The sequence below is a fragment of the Empidonax traillii genome, unplaced genomic scaffold, assembly GCF_003031625.1.
Source record: "Empidonax traillii isolate 1590-97213 ecotype Southwest subspecies unplaced genomic scaffold, ASM303162v1 scaffold687:size894609, whole genome shotgun sequence".
Classification (NCBI taxonomy): Eukaryota; Metazoa; Chordata; class Aves; order Passeriformes; family Tyrannidae; genus Empidonax; species Empidonax traillii.
The window spans coordinates 628,508-654,114 of NW_020955880.1; positions in this window are offsets into that span (position 1 = coordinate 628,508).

Consider the following 25,607-nt stretch of genomic DNA (forward strand, 5'->3'; position numbering starts at 1 on the left):
AGACCTTCTGCATGCTGAATTCCTGAGCTACTTTCTCCCTACCAATTATTTCATAGAACTGTACTGTACTCCTCTTCAGTCATCCTTCATCCAAGCTCAAGAGTCTGACCAGCCTCTTCTCGCACAGATGTTGCTCATACTTCCAGTCGTCATTGCTGCACATTTCCTTCCTCAAGTTCTGTTCCATCCCTTGTGAGATGGGAAGATCAGCACCCCACACGATATTTCACTGGGTTGGAAAGGACCTTATCCAACCCCCCAGCTATGGGCTGGGACACCTTTCACTAGACCAGGCTGCTCAGAGCCCCATCCAGCCTGGCCTTGAACACTTCTGAGGATGGAACACACACAGCTTCTCTGGGTAAGGTGTAGACACAACAGTGAAAACCCTCTTTGCATCTATTCTCAATTTCTTTTCTAAAAATGTGACCATCCCAAGGGAAAATAATGTTTGAATACCTTGTCCTGCCATTTAAAAGGTCTTTACAGGGCATTTACATTACAGTCAGCTGTGCAGTTCATCCGGGAGGGTGAGACCTTAACCCTTCAATCTCCTCTAATGCACTCTTTCCTGCTTTTAAAGATTTTCAGAGTTTCCAAATGGCCGGATTCACTTCACTGGAAATGACTGGCTCTGGAGCAGATACTTTTTTGACTTGTACTTCCTTTAGCCCTTTTACTTCTCAGTTGCCCCACAGCAACTGCTGGCTGCTTGCTTGGTGTAACTGCTGCTCCCCAGGTTATGTGTGCGAAGGTGCTTCCCAGCCTGTACGTGCCAATATCTGGCATATTCTGGCACATACAGTACATACGTACATATACTGTCTGTGTGTATATGTATATATACACTGTATATGCTCCTTCTGTGTTGCTTTGTTCATCTGGCTCCTCCTACTGCCTTCACATGCGTGGAGTGACAATTGAGACAATATTTTCTTGTGTCTCGGACCCATCTTCAAGGGAAGACTTTAAAAAACTGCCAGGTCTTTGCAGCTACAGCAATAAAAATACTAAATACACTAAATACACTGTTAATAAGGAGCACTCTCTCTCATAGGGTTGTATTCATGGTTTTATGCACAAAAAGTCTTTTGTACGTATGACATGATAAAAAGTTATTATTGATGGATGAAATGTCTGCTTTAAGGAAGCTACAAAATATTCCCTTGCTAACAAACTTCCTACCTAAGATATATTTTTCTCCTCATAATCTTAGACCTGTATGTACAACATGTAAGGGGTTTTGAGAATAATAAATGAAAGTTGCTATAGAAATAATACAGGAGTGCTCAAGAATGACTTTTAAATGGTTCGGTGAAGTAGATACTGGAGCAGCAATCTAAATTCTATCAGACAAGGTAATGGAGGGTAAAGGAGCTGTCGAGCAGAGTGACTGGAAAACTAAATGATAATATAAGCCTAAAGCATAGAAGAGCTTTGAAAAATTGTATGCAAATAGGCCAGGAGATTAAGGTACACGGGAAGGGCTGTAGCTTGAAAGGAGTCAAAGGAACATCTGGTTGAAAAGGGGTGGAGGAGGAGCTGAGCCAAAGGTGTTGCCAAGTGCTTTTGCTCAGGATGCACAACATCCCTGCAGCTGAGGGCTAAACTCCCATTTGTGTTGTTGTGGTTTAAAATAAGGCCTATTCAAATGCAAACTGTGGCTGGTAATGGCCATCTGGTAAAGCTCTTGGCTCCAAATCAGGGTCAGCTGTACCTCAGCCATTCTCGACAAAGCCTTGTTCTGCCGGTCCTTAAAAAATTCCTGGGGATCTGCAGTCACCAGAGTGACCATTCTCTTCCAAGTGTTGGCAATTACACTTACGGAACTTTTTTTGATACACAACCTTAATATTTCCTCCTGCACTTCAGACCCTTTGGTTCTGGCCACACCCTCAGCTGACTAGAAGGAGATCTTGCTGCCATATTAGCTTGAATCTCAAGCTTCAGTCCTCTCCTCCCAAAATCAGCCCTAATGTTGGTGTGATATCCTTGGGCTCTAGTCTGGAGTGACCTGCTCACCTCTGGAGACAGGGAACTTGGTTCATCAACAAAATAAATCAGATGCTCCATTTCTCTCTAATTTTACACAGAAACATTTGCACATTGGCCTGATAGCTACTGGTACCTACTGTTTTGGCTAATACCCTGAATATCTAGCAGACAATCAGAAAGGTATGAATCTTCCATATTAAGCCTCAAAGAAAATCCTAGCTCAGAAAGTAGAACGCTTCCTGGAGAAACCCAACCTGGGAATACAACTGGGGTGGGAGCAGAGTGGAACATTCATAGCTGCTGAATTCTAGTTTGAATGTGTTTTATCTAAATAAACAATGGAAGACTTGCTGATAATTATTGGAGAAATACATAATAAAAATAGCAGAGAGGAAAATTCAGTTTTCATATGAAACAACCACTGAGAGAGTTGTTCTCAGTGCTTTTCTAGAACCAGATAAATGTTCACAGGCTTCTTTTAGGAATAAAAAGAAAGCTCATCACCCCAATCCAGCCACATGACAAAGTACCCTGAGTGAATCAGCATGTCACATGCCTATCACAGGAGAATCCTGTGGGAGTTTTAGAGACTTGATGTGTTTTGATGGCCTGGCTGCTGCTGAATACAGAAAAACAGCAGATGCTATGTTGAAATTTTGTGTGGGGACAAGACCATCTTTAAGTATCCCATCCAATGTGGTTCCTTGAGGATTAGGAAAGAGGATGTTCAGACAACATGCCACATGAATGCCTTTTCTGTACTGGCTAGTGCTGTGGCTCTACTGGCTCTACAACCAAGCCTAAGCTCAACACGTGGTGTTTGGAACAATTAACCATTGACTTCAAAAGGGATAAATAAGAATTTGATGTAATTTGCGCTATTTTTAGCCTGTTGATAGTGCCACACATTGTTTAGTTTTGATTAGCTTAGGCAATGCACAGGGCTGGTACATATTAAACATTAATATTAATCATACAGCAGGGCCACTTACAGGCTCTCAGTGCTCTGATCGTTAGCCAGAAGTGCAGGTGTGCAAATGAAGAATGTTGTGGCATCAAGAGCCAAACCCTTCTGCCTCTCACACCTGCACTTGTTTAGAAAATAAATAGAGTCAAGGAAAGCTCTTCTAAAATATTATTGTCCAGGGATTCCTTGCCAGAACACTTGTGACACATGCACACATATATCAAAGAAGAAGATGCTGTTCTGAGAAGTGTAAAGCATGTGTATGGCACAGAAGGTGATGTGATCTGATCTTGCTCATCAGAACAGCGGCTTCCAGGAGGTGTTTGATTACCTGCAGGCTCTGGCCCTGACTCACTAGACTGGTGTATGATTATCTAAAAAGCCTCATCTTTCTCCCTCCGAAGGCAATGACAGTGTTTTCATCTTTTAATTATTGGGTCATCTCTCAGCAATATTTCATGAGATTGTAGTTCACATTCATGAGGTTCCAATTAAAACCTTTGCAGATATCTTCTTTCTTGTTTGTTTGTATGAAGAGAGACACTTATACACTTCCACCTGCATTTTTTTGTTATCTTATTGTAGGTTCATTTATTTTAATATTCAGAATTGCAGGGTCAGAATAACTACAGAAGTAGTGGTATGTTTAGTGATTTCAGTGAAGTTATAAATGCACAGTTTACAATCTAAATGGCAAAATCCGGTATTAGTTGCACAGACCCTCCTGAAAGCTCTGCTGCTGAAAAGCAAGGCCCTCTTGTAGTACAGGATACTCAGGTGCCCCATACGTATCTCATGGAGGTCTGGATGAGATAAGAAGATAAAAAGTGGTACAGAACATTCATAATCAGTAAACCTTTCATGAAGAGAAGTCAGATCCTGAATTGCACCTCCAGGGAGCTCCCTAAGGAAAAAGCAAGTGTGGGTGTGAATCTCTTCCTGGTGTCCATTGACAGAGGTGACTCCGGGGGGGAGTCAGTGCAGTCCCTGTTGGTGTCAGCTGGGTAAGGCAGTGTGAGCCCAGCACTCGGGGACAGCTGGGAAGGGCAGGACTGCACTTTAGAGCTACTTGGCTCTTGTAATCCTAGGTGTGAATCTGGCTTAATGTGTAAAACTCGGGGAAACCACAATTACAAGGTGATGACGATGGGGAATACTGGCAGAACTATTTAAAGGGAATAACCATAATGAAAGGAAAGAATTAAACTTTGCAGAGAGGTTGAAAGGGTATCTAAATAACTGGAAATAATGAAACCTAGTCAAAACAAAATTTTTAGGAAACATATCTCATTTGCCTTGTGGCTCCAATGGAATCACATTTTCTTACACTTGAGCTTATTTAAATCATACATCTACCTAAAAAGATCCCTTAAGCTTAGTTTGCTTAGCACTATGACTATCTAAGGTTCAAACCCAACATTTACAGTAGGAGAAGCAATAAGTGAATGGCAGTATCTGTTAGAACATTATTAAATTTGATGTATATGTCAGAGGTGGTCAACTTCTGAATGGTCACAGGCTACTTTTATTCCCTGCTAGGTGTTCAGTGACCAAAACTAGCAGCTGTATTTCTGTGGCATTGCATGACCTGTCCTGGATTAACATCCTTTGCATAACCCATACACCAAAATGTCCTTTAATTTGGCTGCTCTGTTGACCTGATGGCATTCCTGGGATCCAGTTATCTCTAAGGTTTCATGCCTATACAAACCTCAGATTAATAACTGGCCACTCCTTTTAACTGTGCTGCAAACGGGTTTCCAGCCTAGCTTAGGGGTCACAGCGTGAATAAGACTTTGGAGTAAGCTGGAAATGCAGACTCCAGATGAGAATAGGACAGCTTGCATGGGGGCACCATTAGCATGGGAAATACTGCTGTGAAGTCAACCCTTCTCCACTGAAATGGGAATGCTTAGTGAATGCAATGGGCATGAAATCAGTATTTTCACCATTTTAACCCTTTTTAAAGATGCATAAAAACGTTTTGTTTCAAGGGATTCAAAGGAAGATTCCTGGTGAAATCAGTGGATTTACTTGCCTGACTTAAGTTAAATGTGTGCTCAAGGTCTCTGCTGATTTGTGAGCCTTGACATAGGACCTCCCTTTAGTGGTCTTTTTTTTTTTCAAGTGGTTTTTGAGTACAAAGAACTGTACTCAACATATTTTCCTTATTTTGTAACTCAACAATGACGAGCACTGTATCAGATGCTGCTGTGCTGACTGATCATGTGCAATATTCCACAGCTTGACAAAGGATTAGACTGGTTTTGGAGACAGGAAGAGACTCAAGCAATATAAAGAAAAAAGATCAAGTGTGCACCTGACTCAAAGTAATACTCATATCCCTAGGAATAACTATGAATCCAGCTGAGGTGGAAAAGCTAGAAAATTAAAGTGCTTTGAAAATAAACTGGTAAACTGATAATGAGAAATATTCTGTATCAAGCTGACTACAACTGTATCTCTTCACTAATATTGTTTTCTGCTGACAGCAGAGACCCCTTGAGAAGTCTTTTTTTATATATTTTCTTCCCAAACCAGGACATTTGTGTCCAGTGATGCAGCTCTCTGCAGGCTGAAACTACAAGAGCACTGCTGGAAAATTGCAGGAACAATGATTTATTCCTGGATTGAAAGCCGAACAAGGGAAGACACATAAACACTGTGCTATAGGCACAAAGGGTGATTATTTTTGCCACATGAAACAGTTTTAAAATTCATGGGGAAAAGTAATTTTTGACAGTATGGTATAGGTAGTTTAGGTCTTATAAAAATAGCTATGGATGGTTTGTTTGCTTTTCAGACTTGTGTCTTTGCTCTACCATTCAGCTATCTTCAATGGCTTTTCTTGAATAAGACTTACAGTAGTTAAGTTTATCGATGGATGAATTTAGATGATTACAGCAGACCAAAACTGCAGAATCTTTACAATAGCAGAAACAAATCTGCGGTCTTACTGCACTTTTCTTGAGCAAGTTGTCTTGGAAGAAAAGATACGATCCTTCTGTTCGATTGCTTTTTTTCTTTTTTTAACAGTTATATTTATTTTAAGTACTTTGGCGGATAAATGTATTACTTCTCTGGCTACACTCTGAATCATATATGAAATTAGAGTGAATTTAGCAGTAGATTTGTCACTAAAGTGTATATAGAAGTCACTCTCTGTTTCTTTGTCAATTTTTACGGTTTGAGTGATGCAAATTCAGAGTTCATGTGTTCTTTTGTGAGCCCTAAGCAGATTTGTTTTGTTAGGTGTCTCTAACGTCACCTTTCCCAGATTTCTGGGTCTGTCTTCTGTAGTTCAGGGATGCAGAATTATCAACCAAAGAGAGAAAAAAAAAATCTAGTTATAGTCCCTTTTTCTTAAAAGGTGATTTCCCAAGGCCAGGCTGGACGGGGCTTTGAGCAGCCTGGTCTAGTGGAAGGTTCACTGCCCATGGCAGGGGTGTTGGAACGAGATGATCTTTAAGGTCCCTTCCAACCAAACCATTCTGGGATTTTGTGATTCTAAGTATCATTTCTAAAGCAGAAGCAATCCTCTCAAGTCCTGTAATGTAATAACCACCAAGTGCTTTTACAAGTTTAGTTAGGCTGCAGAAGATGGTGAGTAAATCATGCTAGACATTTCTGCCACAGCACTGCTAAAGAAAGACTAAAGTGTTGAAAAATCATGACAGTGTCTCAAAGAATGTGATATCAGAATCAAAGTCTTGACTCACTTTCTTTGTCTTCCCACATCCTGAATGTAGAGGATTAATTTGTTCTGTGTTTTCAGTCTTGGAAAACATGAGGGCTATCACACCTGCTAAACCCAGCATTGGGATTTTTATGCAGTCTCCTGATTCTTACAGCTGGAGCTCTAAGAAAAATCCTGTGAATCTGTAAGGTGCTGTGTAAGCTTTATATATATTAGAATCATAGAATGGTTTTGCTTGGAAGGGACCTTAAAAAGATCATCCAGTTACAACTTCCCTTTCCCAGATTACTCAGAGCCCCATCAGGCCTTGTCTTGGACATCTCCAGGGATGGGGACTCCATAACCTCTCTGGGCAAGAGAATTGTTTCCTATGGACACACACTTGCTCTTATTTACCTCTCACCCAGTCCTTATTCCCAGATTCCAAGTGAACGATATGCCAGGCATATGGGAAAAACACAGAAGTTTCCCAGATTTCCCTGGGTTTTGACAATCCCAGAGAAAACTGAAACAGGCACTCATGCCAAATTTCTAAACACAAATTAGTTTTCTAAAGCACATGGACTCTTAGCTCCCATTGATCTTTGTAGAAATCAGGAGCCAAGAGCATTGAAAATGCCCACCTGCATCTTTAGGGATTTAGACTCTTTCACGATTCTGGATCAAAGAGAACTTCAGAGTAGGCTGCAATCGTTTGAGATTGGAGAGAAAATATTGCATAGAAGACAAAAAAAGATAGAGAAATACCTTTCTTTTGTTTTTCTTTTTTTTTTTTTTTTTTAATCCTGTGTGTTTAGATGAGATACCAATAATGGAATGTATAGAGGGCTGTTCAGAACAGTTTGGTATTTATGCACCCATTTGTTTTTTTCAAGTTGGTTAGGTCATCCTAACCTTTTCTTTGGGAAAAGTAGTATAGTGTCTTGATATAAGTAACCTAGCTTAGTGCAAAAAACAAGACTTTTAAGATGTTAAAAATATTGTGGGTTTTTTTGTTGTTTGACTACCTCAAATGCAGAGCAAGAATGACTTAAAGAAATTAATGCTTAACTGGAGAAATGGAATTGATCAGGGGAGCCTTGGAAAGTGTGCAGTGCTTTGTATTTCTCCAGCTCACGATTCCAAAGCCCTCCAGCCTTTTACTTACACAAAACATCTGCCTTCAGCTCTTTTGTTTTTCAGAAACAATGGCTTGTAGGAGAGGAATTGGCACCACTTGTCTTTTATGTTTCCATTACTTTAATTTTCACTATTACCCATACGTCTTTTTTTTGGGAAAATTATCTTCTCCAAAATGTGTGGTAGTCAGGTTCCCTGGCATCTGGTAATTCACATTTTTCACAGTGCTACGTTACTTTCAGTAACTCCCTTTTTTGGGGAAAGACTTAACCTTTATCTCTGCACTGAGAGCACACAAATCTATATTGCAAACAAACAAGGAAAAAAGAAAAGACATGAAAAAGAGGAGCCAGCTCAGAAAAAAAGATATTACCTTATTACCTAAACAAAATTCATGTACTACTCTGTTAATTATTTAAAGCAGACACTCCTAAAGGTTGTTACTTGAAGTAAATTTATTTCACAGATTGAAAATAGTGTGATCTTCTATGCTGTTTTAGTGCAATATGTCTTCGCAGAAAACCCCCTCATTTTTCTTGGTTTGGCTTTGAACCAGTCAGTGCTGTATCTGCAGACCTCAGCCATGAGACAAAATGTTGCAAATTCCCTGGAAAACTTGGAGTAAAACCCTTCCCCATCCCTTGAAATAGGCACGCAAGACCACACAGTTGGGACCCAGTCCCACACCCACTTAAGCTGGTGTGCTTGCAATAGAAAGGATTTGCTTTATGGTCAAAACCTATTAACCATAAATTGGAGCCTACTCACATCTGCATTCCTCACTAAGCTCTTTCCGTGAAGAGTTGAAGGGGATTGAGGTGGCTGTAAACATGTCAGACTGACTTCCCGTGAAACATCTACCAGATGGGAACATCTCCTATTAGAAAAAGGGTGCCTTCAGGGCTCCTTTGCAAAAGACTAAAAGACTGATTTAGAACGGGTTGGTTTCGGTTGAGCTTAGTATTTATTTATTTTTGTCACACAATTTTCTCAGAAATGCAACTGTATTAGCAAACTGATTAATAAATGACACTGATAAAAGTACTGTTAAGATTAGATCAGAATTTAAGTGGCTGGTAAGACATTGACAGTATTTTTGAAAGAAAAGGAATTGCATACTTGTGCCTATATGAGGCCGAATGTAAACCTGAGAATTATATCCTTCACATCCCATTTTAATTACCTAAATACCCAAATCTTTCTCAGCTTTTCATATTTCCTCAAATAAACTTCATTGAATTTTAGGGCAGAAAAAAACACAAGTGCAAAGCTATTCTGTGAAAAAACAAGTTCCCTCAGTCTAGTTGGTCTCATAAAAGGAAAACCTTTTGTTGTGAGCTCTTGTCAACAATTAATCCAGTTCTCTCAGGTTTTCAGAACTCTGCTCATTAATTGTTGATGAGAAATTATGAGGGTTGAAGACAGGTAATCCTACAATTGCCCCCAAACCGTTACGCTTCACCTGGCATTTTCTATTTCAGTCTAAGCCCTATTTCAGGCTTTGTGGCATACAAATGTATACAGGTTAGTTGTATTTTTTTTTGTTCTTCTGACTGATGGAAGATAAAACTTCAGAGGCTCAAGGCAGCTTGTATTCATTGCCAGCTTGTTTGCTAAGTGACAGTAATTTTACACCTTTTTTCCGCTTTAATTTTATGAGCTAGAACTAGAGAAAATCATACTGTATATTCCCCTACTCACTAGTAAAATTCCTGCAAGGTGCTGAGCAGCTCAGTTATGTCACTGAATTAGAGGAGAGCTGATGATGCTCAAAGGATGAGATTTCTAGACAACCTCAGTGACTCTCTGTTGTTGGGCTACTGACCTAGTGTGTGGTTGTGTCAGTTTTTACTGCAAACATTCTGTTTGCTAACCTGATCCTGGTAAAAAAAAAATATTTTCCTCAAATCATTTACAGCTCTTCTAAATTTTTTCTTGTAAGTGCATGTCAGCACACCCATACCTGAAGAGAGCTGCCTGTAATCACGAGAGATAATACACTACACTGAAATCCACTCTTTTGTATTGTTCAAATTTGAACAGGATAATTGAACATGTGCTTCGTAGCTTTGTCAGTTCTTCATAAAACAAAGGCAGCTACCCACTTTTTTGACTTCAGAACTGCCCACAGAAGTAGAATTTTGTTTTTCTAGTGACAAGGAATGTTTCCTATTAATCAGGCTTTCTTCTGTGGGCATCTGGGTTGGCTGGTGACAGCAATGTGTCAATGAATTATTGTGAACAAAACAATCTGACACCTGCTTGATTTATTGTTCTGTCAAATGGAACAACTATTGAGAAAAGTGTTAAGACACCTAGATTTGTTGAATATAGAAAGATTTTTTTTTGCAGTCCTAGTAATACAAATAAAAATTATTTTAAGAGGCCTAGCCAAATAAAACCTCTGTTGCTTGGCATAAGGGTATGGCATTATCTGTGATAATTTGCATTTAACACGAATAAAGCATTTGAGTTTTGTTAATTGGGTAACAAGGCAATAAAGCTTTGCCATGTATTAATTTGTTAGCTTAGAATGTGATCGCAGTGAGTAATAAGGCTGTTTTGGAGTCAGGCATTTTGATAAGACACGTGTGAGATTAAGCTGCTTTCATGAATGAGCATTTTGTCAAAAACCCTGCAGGTCACTGTGCTCTTAATGATGTTGTTAACATAAACACAATGTAACTGGAAATTGTTTTGTATCTAATGAATGGATTAAGGAATCCTAAATGCATCTTGATACATTAACTTAAATCAACCTTTTAGAGGAGGTGAACACTGTACAAGAAGCATGCTTAAATGGGTAATTCTTCTGTGATTTTCTATCTTATTGTGCATCTGCAGTCATCTTGCATTATCAACCTAAGAAGATTGTGAGGATGAAACATAGAAGAAATTGCTATCAATATTTCTATTTGCAAACAAAAGGAATATTAGCATGGCGTCTTGGATTCTGCCCAAGCAGAACTTGAAGCTTTCTGTAATACTTTCAGTTTTTGATTAGAAAGGAATCTAATAAAAATAAAGTGGGTTAATTGAAGCCTTTTAAATCTTAATATAATCTGACAGTCAGTAAAAATGTGAGTGGATGTTTATTAGTATAGCACTAATAATTCTGCCATTAACAGGAAGAAACTTCCCTTGGATTTACAGCACTCTAATTTTTTTCAAGCCTTTTCTATTTCTATTCTGGGACTAGAGGAGCTTAGAGGTGTGTAGTACTCAGTTATTTGTCTTTTTGTTTGCCTTTGTGTATTTGCTGAGCCAGAGTTTATAGGAGATATAAAAGGTGACAGACATTTAGGGAAGCCTCTTTGCTTTAGAAATCATTAAACTAAATCTAAACCATCATTTTGCTGACCCTTAAGAAGTTCCAGTTAAACAAGATTTGCAACTTCTGAACCCGTAAGGAAATTTCAACTAAATTGGCAAACTAGAGAGGTCACAAAAATAAATGTCAAGTTTTGTGATTGGGCAGACAAGGAGGACTTTATTAGTGGATTTGCTACGTTCCTGTGGAGATCATGGAAAAGATATTCTGAAAGTGGGGAAAGACTCAAGCAGACCTTGCTGTTGACCATGAGGTGCAAGGCTGGAGGAATCCAGGCTTCAGTAGTTCTGGGACAACTTCCCAGTTTTATTTTTTTTTCTTTTAGATCTCATTATAGGAACACAGTGGTGAATGCAAAATGAATGAGCATGACAAAGTCCAGCTGTATTCAGCCAGATGAAGTATTAGGATTTGTATGCCAGTTTTAATGGGCCCTTCCACCTGTTCTGAGTATTTTTAGGTTATTCTACAGATGTCAGGTAATCTTCACAATTTCACAGGAGCTAGGCCATAATATCAGATTCAAAATTTCTTTATTCCTAATAATAGGCAGATCACCCCTTCACGCTGGTTGATACGATTGTGGTTGGTCAATGTTTTCCTAACAATTCAGCACTGCATTTTTTCTGTTGTTCCTTTTTGTGCAGAGGTGCCAGAGATGGAAGGTCAATATGCAACTGTTACTCCAACAGGAATGACTCTTGTGTGTCTTCTGTGAACTATTGAATCTCTGCCCAACTTCTTCATCCCTAAAGAACACACCGAAAGAGCAGGGATTCAAACAAACATTTGACCACCAGCTGTCAGTTGACAAGAGTCATAAGGGATTTGTCTGGAAAAGTAATTTTCTGCCCACTTAAACTCAGGTGGTTTTGCTCTTACAAGGGTGTTGTTTCAGAGGGATAAGACACTGTAACAAAGCTAAATGGTTGCAAAGATCAGTCTTGTCTCATGCTGGTGTTTTGCTTCCTTTAGATCACTCCCTATAGCTTCTCCTAGGCCTTCTGAGCTTTTGGTATTATCTCCAGAAATCAAGATCTGACTAAAAAAAAAAAAAAAAAAAAATCAACTTGCTCTTTACCCAAGATATACCTTCAGGAATGAATTTAATACATCACCCCTTCAAGTGTCCCAGGGGCAACTTCTGATGACCTGGGCCAGGTGGTGCTGCCCACTCAAGTTCCTGCTGCTGCCCAGGCTCCTGCTGGCACGGTATTTGGGGCAGAATCTCCAAAACTGGCAGCTGGAGATTCGCAGAGAAGGGCCAATTTCTTCTTTTAGCTGTTTTGAGACTGTGAGGCTGTCCTAGGAACTGTGAAAGAGGACTTTATTAGGAGCTGCAGAAAAAGCACACAGGATTTTAAAAAAAATTATTTTAACTTTTATTCTGTATTTCTTTTGAAATAGAGAGTCATTCTGAACTTGAAACTGCCTTCTGGTTTGAGCCATTACAGTAATAACAGGACAGGTTACCATAAGTCTCCTATCACTGAAGGTGCACAGCTAATATGTAATCATATAGCTTGCTGAAAGTAATTTTTTCATCAGTTTGGGATGACCGGGTCATTTTAGGTCATTGTGGTAGTCATCCCAAGCCTGTAAATGGTAGAGTTAAACCAGTGGATACTATTTTTTCTATTAATCTTCCTAGAAAAGCCTTTGTAATCCTAATTTTCTAGGCCATTAGGGTAAAGGCAGATTACAGCTAAAGCTGGTTTATTAACTTTACTCACCTTGGTTTTACCAGCCCGGATCTCTTCTGTTATGTGCCTGTACCTGGAGTCAGTACTTTCCTCAGTGGTCTTTCAAACTTGTTTTCTGACACTTAGGTCTGAGCAACTTTATTTTACTGTTAAGCTAGATTCAGTTTCAGAGTTGACCCTGGATTGTGCAGCAGGTCGGACCAGGAGTCCTACAGAGGTCCCTGTAAGCCTCAGTTATCCTGGGATTCTGACTTGTGCCCTCTTTACGTGTGAGGCAACCTGCTTCACAAGTCCCAGTTCATTCACAGTTACGCAGCACGCTGCAGTGAAGCAGGAAGAGCACCCAGTCTGTGATGCCTAAATCTTCTTCCACTACTTCACCTGTCAGTTTTGAGTTACGCTGCGCTGCACAGCCCCAGTCATTGCCCCTCCATCGTGAGCATTTCCTGATGCTGCCGTGGATCAATCCCAAATTACAAGCCACACGTCCCCACGGTGGGCAACACTGGATTAGCGACTGGCTCCGTACAATGCATGTGACGAGCCTGGTGCCTCGCAGGAGCTGAGGGGCAGAAGGACGGACAGGGTCCTTTTCCCCACGGAAGAGCTTCTTGTCCTAATCACAAGAATCATATTTTTGCACCTGCTTCATTTGTTTCTCGGTTCCCCGCTGCTGACCACAGACCCCTTCCGATCTTTTCGCTGCAGACTCCTGGGAGTGACAGCCAAACCAGGGCGATCGCCCGTGTCCAAAGGGGCAGTGTGGGTGCTCGCCCGCAGCGCCCCTCGCCCTGCAGCGCACCCGCCCCGAGGGGCTGCGTGACTCTCTGTCGGGCGCTCTCGGAAAGCCTCTCCCGGGAGCTCTGCGTGAAACTTCGCAGGCGGCGGGTTCTTCCGCCGCCGAGAGACCCGTCCCCGCCGCGGCTCCCGCGGGGCACGATGCCCGTGTCCGTGTCCGTGTGTGCCGGAGCCCGCCCGGCGTTTCGGCGCGGACCAGCAGATGGCGGCGCCGCCCCGGCTGGGCGCGCAGCCCCGCGCACGGCGCTGCCGCCGAGCCCCGCTCCGGTTACAGCCCTCCCCCGCCCCCGCCCTCCGCCGCGGTGTCTCCCTCCCTCCCCGCCACCTCCCCGCCTGTCACTACCACGCCGGAGAGCCACCATGGTGCACGGCGGGCCACGCGTGTCCGCCGCCGCCGCTCCGCGCGGGGCTGCCCGGCTGCCGCCGCCGCTGCTGCTGCTGCTGCTGCTGCTGTCGCCGCTGCCGGGCGCCGCCGCCGCGCCGCGCTGCGCGGAGCCCTGCGGCCACCCGCGCCCCGCAACCCTGACCCGCGGGGCGCGCAGCCCGCCCGAGCCGCGGCCGGGCGGCGGGGCGGCGGCGGGGAGCGGCCGCTCCGGGAGAGCATCCTCGGCGGCCGGCCGGGAGCAGGTCTCCCTCATCAGCACCTCCTTCGTGCTGAAAGGGGACGCGTCTCACAACCAGGCGATGGTGCACTGGACGGGCGAGAACAGCAGCGTGAGTGCGAGGGGCAGCGCGGGCGGGGTGTGGGGTCCCTGCCCTTGCCGTTGCTTTGCTCCCCCAACTTGCGGGGCGCAGCCCGCGCTCGGCCGGGCTCGGTGCGACGGGGACGCGGTGCTCCTGCCGCCCGCTGGCCGGCCCAGGGTGCGGGGATCCCGCGGGCAGCGCTCGGGGGGCTGCGGCCGGTGAGGTGACGCCGGGAGGAGAAGTGCCGCCGTGGTCGGGCCGGCCCCGCGCACCCCCCGCCACTTCCCCAGAAGTTTGGAAAGTTTGCGAGCGCGCATCTCGCACGGGGGCCGGGTGCGCGATGTGCGCCGCACTGCGAGGAGGAGGAGGAGGAGGATGACGAGGAGGGCGGCTTGGCCCTGGAGAGGCGAAACGGTGTCCCTGTGCGGTCGGAATGCCCCCGGGGCTGTGCCAGGGTCTCCGGGTAAAGGAGAGGCAGGGACGAACTGCGGCGCGGGGATTATCTCCTCCAGCTCCGCATGAAGTCCCAGATTAAATTGTCGAGGCTTAATCGATTCACCGCGATTCAGTCATCCCCGTGTAATCTCCCCCGCGCCGCACTCTGTCTCCGCAAGCGCCGGGGAAAGAAAAACCCGAAACAAACCGAAAATGAAATAAAACGCAGCTCCGGGCTTGAGGTGGATGTGAGCGGCAGGGGCGGGTGAGCGGGGCGGCCCCGCCGAGCGCCACGGGGGCGGAGGGGCGTCCCGCAAAGCTCCGGAGCAGCAGCAGCTCTCCGAGGGGGCTTTTACAGCTACATCGGTGGATAAAAATCATACGCTGGAACCAGTGAAATTGCATTAGAGCGTCAGTCCTCACAACTTCTCGCAGTTAAAAGTGTGTCTTGCCTTTATTACTTAGGTAATTTAGACGTCAACTCTCCCGGTGAGCACCCCTAGTCTTTTTTTAACTCATTTTCAATTTCAGCTAGTCTTCATTTCTTTATGTATTGATCCATTAATGGGTGTGCATTCGCACGGGTAGTTTTAGGGATTTCCTGCTTCTGATTTATCCTTCACTGAAACACTATATCATAACAGTGGCCATATCATGGATAAATATTACACAGCACTTTGCACTGTCTGTGTAACTTCTTAGTCGGGAAAATATCGTTATGAAGGCTCAAGATCAGCTTTGTCCTGAAAGATTTTAGTGTTTCTGGAAAGCTCCCGAGTGTTTTCACTACAGCTCAGCTAAGCTCCGACCCTGCTTGAACTTTGTGAATTTAGCATAAAGTTTGCTTAAACTTGGCTCAGTTCAGAGCGTGTGTGTTGTACTTCTCATAAGTGTGTGAATTATCATCCTTTCTCTCGGACCCCTCAAGTCCTGGTTTTTGCCTGTTTCGCTAGCGAGTCAGCCAGCATGTGGAGCTGCTAAGGCTCCACTGATGAGGATGCAGTGATTCCCTGGAGCACGCTGAGCGCTTATGTTAACGCTCTTGTATAATCAGGTGTCAGAGTTGAAGTCAGCATCATAAAGCTCGACACTTTCAAAGGCAGTTTTTGATTTGCTCAGGAAGGAAGTGCAAGATGATGGTCATTTTCTGTGAAAAGAGAGTGTTGCAAATCAGCAGCATCAGCTATTCTGGTGCTGCCCTTCCTCCATTTCTCTGCTCTTAGACTGCTGCCGTTTTTTGCGGACAGTGCTTGCAGACTGTTAGAACTACTTCCTTGAAGAATCCAGTATTAAAAAGTTGGCATAAGTTCATTTTTTGACATAAAAGGCAAGTAACAGCTTTCATGCAAAGCGCTCTGCACTCTAAAATGAATGTAGTAGAACCTTGCTAATCCACAGTTATGACTAGCAGTCTCTCCTCGCCTCTGCAAAGATTTAATAACAGATGCTGCAGCGAGGGCTTGTATTGCTAAAATGTTATTATTTTTTCACAGTATGCTACAGCTCACTTACTAGAATACTACCACGTAGTCTCTTCAAAAGCAAAGATAAATGGCAGCTGTCAGAATAAATGAAAGTAGTTACAGTGTTTGCTGCAACGTAGTTCATTTTTTGTTTGCTTAGTTGCTCTCTACTAATTCAGTATTGCAGGATGATGCACTAATCATGAATGCCTGCAGACTTTTTCTACGGTGTTTATACATTTAATAAAAAACACTTTTGCAGAGTTACTTAGAAATTATGTTGCTTACTCTACCTGCCATCCCGTGATTACTATCAAGTGGGACTGTATTTGAACAAGTGACCTGCTAATGAAAGACTCTTTGCTGTCTTAACCCAAATGAAAGCAGTTAGTCTCTGCCCTGGACGTTTTTCAGTATGACTGTCAACTTTTTTTCCACCTTCTTTTCTTATAAACCCAGAGGAAGCAGGATGGGCTTGAAGAGTTTGGAGAGAATTTTTCTGCATGTTTGTTTGTGAGATTAAAACAATTGAAAATCAGCACCTGATCCCAATCATATTTAAGGTAACCTCGAATTTCTGTTTGTTTAAGTAGATATGTATGTTTTTATTTGTATTACCCTGGGTTAAGTGTTTGGAGGTAGGAATGCTAAGATCCAGTGCTTCTCAAACCTGGCACCTCATCCTCTTTTTTTGAATCTATGGTATGTCTCTCCTTGCCTTGGAAGCACAGGCGTGAGCCATGGAACGCTGTTCTGTCCCAGGCGCATTGCAGTGCAGGGGAGGGCTCTCATTCCTAACAGTGGGGCTTTGGATCAGGTCCTGCGAACCTCAGGAGGCACTCAGCAATCTTGAAGTGTCACCACGCACATTTGGCACCTCCTTGGAGGTACTCAGCACTTTGTAAACCAAGGAGCTAAACTAGTTCCTTTACCCTCTACAGCTGCGTGGCTGGAAATTTGACAGTGATGAGCTCCAGATGACCATATATCCTCTTAAACACCTCACCTAGTAAAATAAATGAAGAAGAAATATGCAGTAGGATTATTCCTTCGAGCTCTGTGATGAAGAGACAAATAACCATAAAAGCAGAGGGGGCAGCTGCTTCTCCGAGGCATGTTCACCTACATGAATAGTTCATTGAAAGGTCTACCGTGGGGTACTCATGTGTGTGGATCAAGGGCAAATAAATAAATTTGGAAGGGGTTGAAGTTAGGTTGATGTGCGTATGGAGCTTTGAAAAAAATAATTTACATGGTGTAAATCCTCCTGTGCTGCAATAATAGAAACATGTCTTGAAAGAAACTTGGGAGGCTATAAATTAAATTGATCCTGTCTCGTCCCCTTTCTCTTCTGTGCTCTAGAAGTGTGATGTGTACTTTCTTATCCTCGTGTAATGCTGTTGGTTTTGTGAATTAGAGAAATGGTGGCTCTGGTAGCACAGCAGAGGGTTGTAAAGTGAACTTGAACCACTGGGAAGATCATGGTACACTTCCCTGCCTTGTCAAGAGAGAGCTGAACAGGGAGGTATGCAAAATGCTTCCTGTTTTGTGTCCTCATTATTTTATTTTGTACTCTAGTAATTATTTATAGATTCCATGAACGAGGAGTCTGTCCCCGACCTTTCTTGGCAGTGGGGTGTGTAGTCAAAGCCGTCACTAGTGAGGCAAGTCTTACAAAGCCAGTACTTGTAACAGCAAGGGTGTATTTGGTTAGTGAATTCTAGCAATTAGTATTTCTACTCTCTGTCCCCTCTGCCCACAGAAATCTGTTGTGCACTCTTACTTTCTAACAAAGGCTCATGCAAGTGGAACTAATTTCCTTTCCAGTCTTAAAATATCATAAACTGAAGACATGACAGGTGGGTGGTGCAGCACACCATTTACTGTGGGAAGGGCTAATAATTGACATCTGTGTAACTGATAAATAACAGGGGGTGTGCATTGGAATATATACAGGTAATGTGATAAAATAATAGCTCTTTCTCTGTTAAGCTGAATATTTATGTTCTCAGATTTACTAAAAATATGCAACCTTTTCTAATGTGGGGAAAAATAATCAATTCATGACAGCTTTTAAAAAACCTGCTTTTCCTTAGAAGAGGCCTTATAGTCATCCCAGGAGCTTTTTTTTTGTGCTAGGCAAACAACCTTCTTTGCAAAACTATGTTCTTTTTGAGCCTCCTGGAGAATTCCCATTCTGCATTAATACCTGCTGATTTAAAAAAAAAAAAAAAAAAATCAAAGCTGAATCAGAAATACGGGAAGAATGAGACTCATATTCGAAATTGATTTTGATTCATGGGCTGCTCTTCATGCTGTGTGCAGACTGCTAAAGTGTTGGGAGCAGGACTTTGGCCAGCTACTTCCAAGTCTGCACTTTCATGGTCCCTCCTTTTTTTTTGTTTGTTGTCAAAATATTAAGTCCGTGCAGGTTCTTATTTGTCCTAAATTGGTGTCATGATCTGTCATAAACACGTAGGTCTTAGTTATGGAAAAGAAACATAAATATACACACATTTTTTTTTCCAGACTTAAATATTTATAGCACCTTACTGGAAAGGAAGGTTTATTGCACATCTACAGAAGTTGCTACACACAAAATCTTTAACTGATTCAGATTTTTCTGTATTTGATATACAGATACTTTGTTTAATTTAAAAACTATAACTCTTTGTGATACAGTTTCAGCATTTGTAGAGCCCAGTGATCACTAAATGTATTCTTCTGGTAGATATTTTATTTAATTGGTTTTGTGTTTTGTTCAGTCTGCAGTAAATTGTGCTGAGAGAATCTATAAAAAGCATTGACTTCAATATTACTGTAGCAGTACCTGTAATGGTAAATGTAATTATCTATCCAAACTGGGCAAAAGCCCATTTGTGGTAAGGTTTTGGTGCTGTTTCTGCAGAGTAACCAGACTACATTTTATGAAACTAAAGGGAGCACGAGGTCAAAAATCCTGACGGCTCAGACCTTTGATAAATGGCACATATATTGCAAAGTGAAAGGCAGATTTCCCATAGGGAGGGTTTTTCTTTAAATTCCTTGAGATGATAGTGTGATTGTAAAAACAAACAGAAACTAAACCCAACAATCATATTTGAATGGAACAGCAGAGTCCCACATGGAAAGCAGAATGATATTAATCTGACTGAAGTAACTCAGGAGTTGAATGTCTCCTTTTTCCTTTTTTTTCATGGTACAAAGTTTATGGCTTACTTCATTTATTTGCTTCTACCAGCCCTACAGCTTGCTGGTCATGTCACTGCCTGCTGAGCTCTCTCCACATTTCAGCAAATTCCAGCTGCTAAAGGGAAGAGAGAGCACCTCTTCTCATCCCCCAAGTAGACACTTAAAATTGATACATACTTTAATTAGTAAATGTGTGTTTCAAACGTGCTTCAGAGTCCTCCTCCACGCACAGCCCTCCACACCTGCAGCCATACCTGGTCTTACCTGGTTTGCTGGTTTAACTGGTGTCCCCTGGTTTGCTTAGGAGCAGCCTACTGGAAGTACTGCTGTGCCGACACTGGGATAAGCTCAGCTCAAATCTAGGAGGGAAATTCGGCAATGAACACTAAAGAGAGGCACCAGACTGAAATTCTCTCTGATACTGCCAATGTGTTTATTGCATGTGCATGATAAACCAAATCTGGCTTAATAACAGTCATTACAGGTGTGTGTTTTGGCTGTGGAGAGCAGCTCACATATCACAGTGGGAACATAATGCCTTCTTCCCAAGTTTGATGGTCTTAGGAATCTACTGATATGGGTCTTCAGAGAAAGAAATGAGGACTTCCCTTTTGATTTTATTAAAATTGAATAGACTAGTAAATTTTTTTGGAAAGAACAGAAGGGGAAAATTGTGAGCTTTTCAGAAAAACAGTAGTTGTTCTGCCAAAATGGGAAACTCTTTAAGGTGTGTACCACTTTATGAATTTAAAACATAAAACTGCCCAGATACAGAAGCTTTTGTGCCAAGCCCTTTGCGTGTCCAAATAAAATATTTTATGGTCCTGTCAGTTAAGACCAAAGGTTGTTCTCATAAAGGGGAGAGAATCTGCACTACAATGCAAGTGGGGTCCTTCTAGTTCCTGAAAGCACAATTTCATTTAAGCAAAAGATGAAAGTATAGGTTGAAAGTAGCCTGCAGTTTATGACTGCTCACTGTATCTCAGGATGAAACTTGATGACCTGCAACATTCCTTCAGCATTTTTATTCTGAGTGACTCACATTCTTTACCAAACATTCCCATCCCCAGGCCCCAGTAATAATAATTTAAAACTCTAACAAATCACCAATGACAAAAGCACTTTGAAAGAAGTAATAGATGGGATCCTTTGCTATACCTTACTTCATTATAGGATATAAGGAAGGAATTCTCCGCTGCAAGGGTGGTGAGACACTGGCACAGGTTGTCCAGGGAAGTTGTGCTTGTCCCATGCCTGGAATTGTTCAAGACCAGGGCACTGAGCAACCTGGTCTAGTGGGAGGCGTCTCTGCCCATGGTGAGGGGTTGGAACTAGGTGATCTTTAAGGCCCTTTCCAACCCAATCCATTCCATAAGTCTGTGATTCAGCCATTAAGCCTAAGCTTGGACTTCTGCAGTAGTAGGGAGATGGGGATGGTCCCTGGATTGATCCTTGACAATCTTAACAGCCATGCTTAAGAAAGCTTGGATGAGTTGACTTCTGAAAGCATATGTCATCTCTCTCAGCCTATTGGAGAGGGGCCTAGTTGACTAACTGTGATGAAACACAGGATTTTTTTGAATGTAGGTCCCAATATATGTGGAGGTTGTTGGTGCTGTAGCTATTTCGTCCTTCCTCACTGTGACATTGCTGTTGAAGTTTCAGTTGTGGGTTAAGACTTTGTCGTGGTGGCTGTTGCACAACCCCAATGCAAAAACGCAGGTGCAGCTCTAGAGACTTTATAATGACAGTTTTACCTGCATGCACCCCTGAGAAACAGAATTGTATGCTTAAAGGATGTAGTCTGACAGAGGTTGCATCAAGTTCTACATTTCAGTCCATGGGCTGCTCCAACAGCTGTTTAAGTATTTTTTTTTTTTTCTAATGATTGGCATATTCATACATAAGGAGTTATGGGGCCAGAGCCGGGAATTTCCCCTCTGAGTTGAGAGTTAATCAAGTGCTTAGAAACATGCCCACTCTCTGTGTATACAGGCAGGTATGTTTATGTTTTTCTGTCTCTTTTCTCCAAAATCGGTAGATCTGCAATTGCACCAAGAAAACGTGAAGCAGTTTCAGCAGTAAGAGTTGTGTGGGGAAGTGCTGTGCCTTTGGATCCTCTTGGTTTGGTCAGCCCTGGGTGAGGCTGCTGTGGAAGAGGAGAGATGTTGAGGCACTGCTCTCCTGCGGGATGAGGGGGTGGATGCTGCCTTGGCAGGGATGGGTTTGCTCTGCAGCCCCGTCACCACATCTGTGGGCTCTGAAGCAGTGGGGTGTTCTCAGGGGAATTTGAGGCTTGGCCAGAGGCAGAGCATAGGGATCCAAAGGAACAGCTGTTGGATTAAATTGAAGCTGAATAGGAGTGCTGAGGAACTTTACCGTTACCCACCAGTATCCTCTGAAATACCACTTGCCTTACACAGGTGATTTTGCAGTTTCCTACCTGCAAGGTGAAAATAACAGTGCTTCCCTATCTCTTAGGGTGGCTGTTGCTCTAAATAAGCTGTGCACTTCAATAATAAAGTAATGGTTATCACCATGGTTATAGCACCTAAAAGAGGCAGGACTATAGAAAATCACATCTGTGGTTCCTTTGTTCCTTTGACTATTTCACACTACAGCCTAGGGTTTAGAGAAGAAAAGGCTCTCCCAGGTCATGCAAACTTCTCTGCTTGTTCTGATGTTTGTTTTGATCAAGGCTCCTTTTAATGTGTAGTCCAGTTTAATTTAAATGCCTAGCCTCTAGCACTTCAAAATCATTGAACAGATTTAAGATTATGTGACTAAAACGAGTATCAGTGAAACTTAACTTGTATTTAATATGATATTTTGTGCTTTTGTTTAGTGGTATAATGAAATAACTGTGCTTCTTTCTCGGAGATTGTTCCTTTCCTATCTTTGTAGATCTTGTAGACTAGTAATTATTTCTCTGAATAACATTTATTTTGACCTTATAAATTTTCTCTTATAGTTCACTTTTATTCTCTTTAATTTTACCAATTGGATAAGACAGTACCTACATATAATAGTACCTGTCTACTGTGTATCTGACTGGCACATTTTTAGAAATGTGCTTAGACACAGAGATTATTGTTCATTTCTGGCATCCCTCTAATCTAATCTCCCTCCATTGTCCTTGTGGTTATCTGTTTTTTCTAAAAAGAAGACCCACAGAACAGTAAATAGGTTTCCTTTTTTAAAAGATAAGTCGTAACAACACCGTAATAATTTGGTCATAAGCAAAAAAATCTATTTTTTGTGGTTTCTGTGCAGTAACATCATTAAAAGTTTATTCTAGTAGATGAAATAGATGTATTTAATGTTTTCTTTTCCCCGTTTGCTTTATGAACTATGTTTCTTTCATGGTTTTCTTAAGATCACCAGGGACACAGTAAAGCTGCAGGAAGTGTCACAGAAGTGGCTTTGCAGCACCAACCCCTGTGACGTGTCCTTACTCCTGCTGAGCGGTGGGCACGCGTTCCCTGGCCAGTGTGTTCAGTTTTAGCAGATGGAAAGCTACGCTCTGTGAAAACAGTTTTTATCACTGTTACTGTATCTTCTCTGGTCCCCAGCCTGAAAGTGCCACAGGGACAGAGCAGTCTTCCCCCTGCATGTCCATGAGCCACATGTTTACTGGGGTTCTGCTCTGAGCTGGTGGCATTTGGGTGCTCTGTAATACCAATAAAAATGATGAGGACTGGGAATTGAGCTGTTCCAGCTGTTATTTTTAGCAGGGTGTAGCTTGGCCTCCCTAAGTGAGCTATGGTAGAGAAACGTTGCTTTCCTCAGGTATTGAAGAGCAGCCTGTTTATGGATATGCATCCCCATGCTTCCCTCCACCAGCAATTGTCACTGCGAGACAGAGGCCCAAGGGAATGGAGCTGGAGGGTGAGAGGAATATGTTGGAATCACTCTTTGAGCTTTAGGCACTGTTTCACTGTGTTTCACGTTGTTAAATATGACTGATTTTGAAGAAATAGTTGTTTCTTCACTGAAAACACAATTGTATCAGGGGATAGTAGGTTGCCATAAAATCCTCAAGGGTTTAAGTACAATAAGATATTTTTCCTGTGTTAGCTGGCAGAAGGATACCATGAGTCCAAGGCATCTAACTCTGCAGCAGTACTCGTTAAATCTTGCCATGTATGGAAAGCAGAACACTTCTCTCAGTTCTTGTTCTGTACTCTGAAGTATTCTTTTGGGTGTTCAGCCTAAGTAGGCATCAGTGTTAACACAGGTAGAGATAAGAGTATAACCCTGAGGGAACTCCCGAACCCCTTTTGTATGGACAGCTCTGTTTTGTGCATGGCTTTTGAGGGGCTCCATGGATAAAGCATAAAAACAGAAATAAAACAAACTCAGCGTGTACCAGGAACAGATGGATTACTTTCTGGGTGCGTAAGTTCTTTACCTGTCAATTAGCACATGTCAATGGGGACCCCAATGGATGTGGTGCACGTATACAGTGCTCCAGCAACCAGCCTGTTGCAGAGTTCATGAGGTGAATTCCAGGGAGATGTGTAGTAGCAAATGTAGATGCTGGACACCTGTAAGCACATGGAATTGGATGTCACAGAAACACTAATGTTCTTTTGCTCACCTCGCCTCAACCTGCGCCGAGGTGGGAAAGGAAGTCAAAATCAGATTATTAGGATCTGCTGTGCATTTGTGTGTTTGTACTTGCAGGCTCTAATCTTGATGATTCTTAAGTACAGAAAACCCAGTATGGCAGTTTGGTATTAATAAACTTCTGTCTCTAAGTTCCCAGCTGGTTTTGAGAGTGATCCCTCTGTGCTCTTCCTGAGCACTTTGTGGGGCCCTGTTGAGACTGGTAAGGGTTTTCATCAGATTTGGCTGTTACACTCTGCTCTGTCAATGCTCTATGTGAATGTCATTCCTCCTGGCCTCTCATATTTTAGTCTTGTAACCCACACAAGTTTAATTGCTATGCATGGGACTTTGGAGTCTGCAGTATTGTAGGATTTCATGTGCTTAGAGCATAGAAAAAGCTCTCTTCTCCCAGGCTCAGATGCCCCCACACACGCACTGGGACTTCATCAGGGTTGCAGCTTTTGATTTAGAGGGTCATTTCTTATTTTGCTAATTTGTTTGGCTTTTAATCAGTGGTTTCCTGTGTTTCCCTGCCTGTTACCCAACCGCATAATGGCAAGCATGTCAAAAGGTCTCAGCTGCCTTGAGAGCAGTCTTGAAACGTGTTCTTTGCCCTGAGTGAGAAGTACAAGCTGAGCAGAAACTATGCAAAACATCTACGTTGGGAGTAGGGGAGCTTCAGAGTAAGAGCTGTGTCCGGAGCACCAGTGACAGACTACAGAGGGCTGACAGTGAACTCCCTGGTTGCCCTTGGCTGCGCTGCTGTTTGGGGTAGAGAACTGGGAAGCTGTTTCTTCTGGTGGTTCTGAGCTTGTCTTTGCCCCCGGATGAGGGAGGCCAAAACTGGTGGAGTCAGCTGAGATCTGACCCTGTTCTTTTTGAAGTTTCCCAGCCTGATAGGAGAAACAAATATGAAAGAGCCCAGAGTTTCTTTTTTCCTCTCTTGTATGTGACACCCACCGAGGTGCTGCTGAGCACATGCAGGAGGGAAGAGGATGTGTAGATGGAGCAAAAGTGTCCATGCTTTTGGAGCAAGCAGCCCACTATCAATGCTCTAAATTTCTCTTGGGTCACAGATACTGTTATTAAACACTGTCTAAAAGTGCTGTAAAGAAGAGAAGCAAGAAAGTCTGTTGCACGTCAGTCAAACAGCACTTTTATAGCTCCATGAAACTCACTTTGTGATTCAGGGATTAGGTTGGCTCCTGCCAGCTTCTGTGAAGGAAGATGGAGGAGGAACACGTTCCCTGCATATAGGTTGAATCAGGCACCTCAGCTTAAAAATTGTAAGATGTAGCTCAGCGAGCACATTTTCAGTTCATAATGAAATACATATGTTCATCTTCATGCAGCATCTCTCAAGGGCTACTGTGCAGAGCACTGGAGGCCACTAACAAGATCTTCTTTTCCTTCCTTCCTTCCTCCTCTTCCAACTGCTTTAGACCAGATGTTTTTTTTATAAAGTGGGCTACATTTAGAAGGCTTTGAACCTTAGTATTCTTTTAATAATCTCATTGACCCTGAAGAACCCTGAGAGAGTTTTTAGAATTTATTGTATAAGCACCTTGTGCCCTGTGTTCAATTTCTTGATTTAAAGATCCTTGGGGGAGAA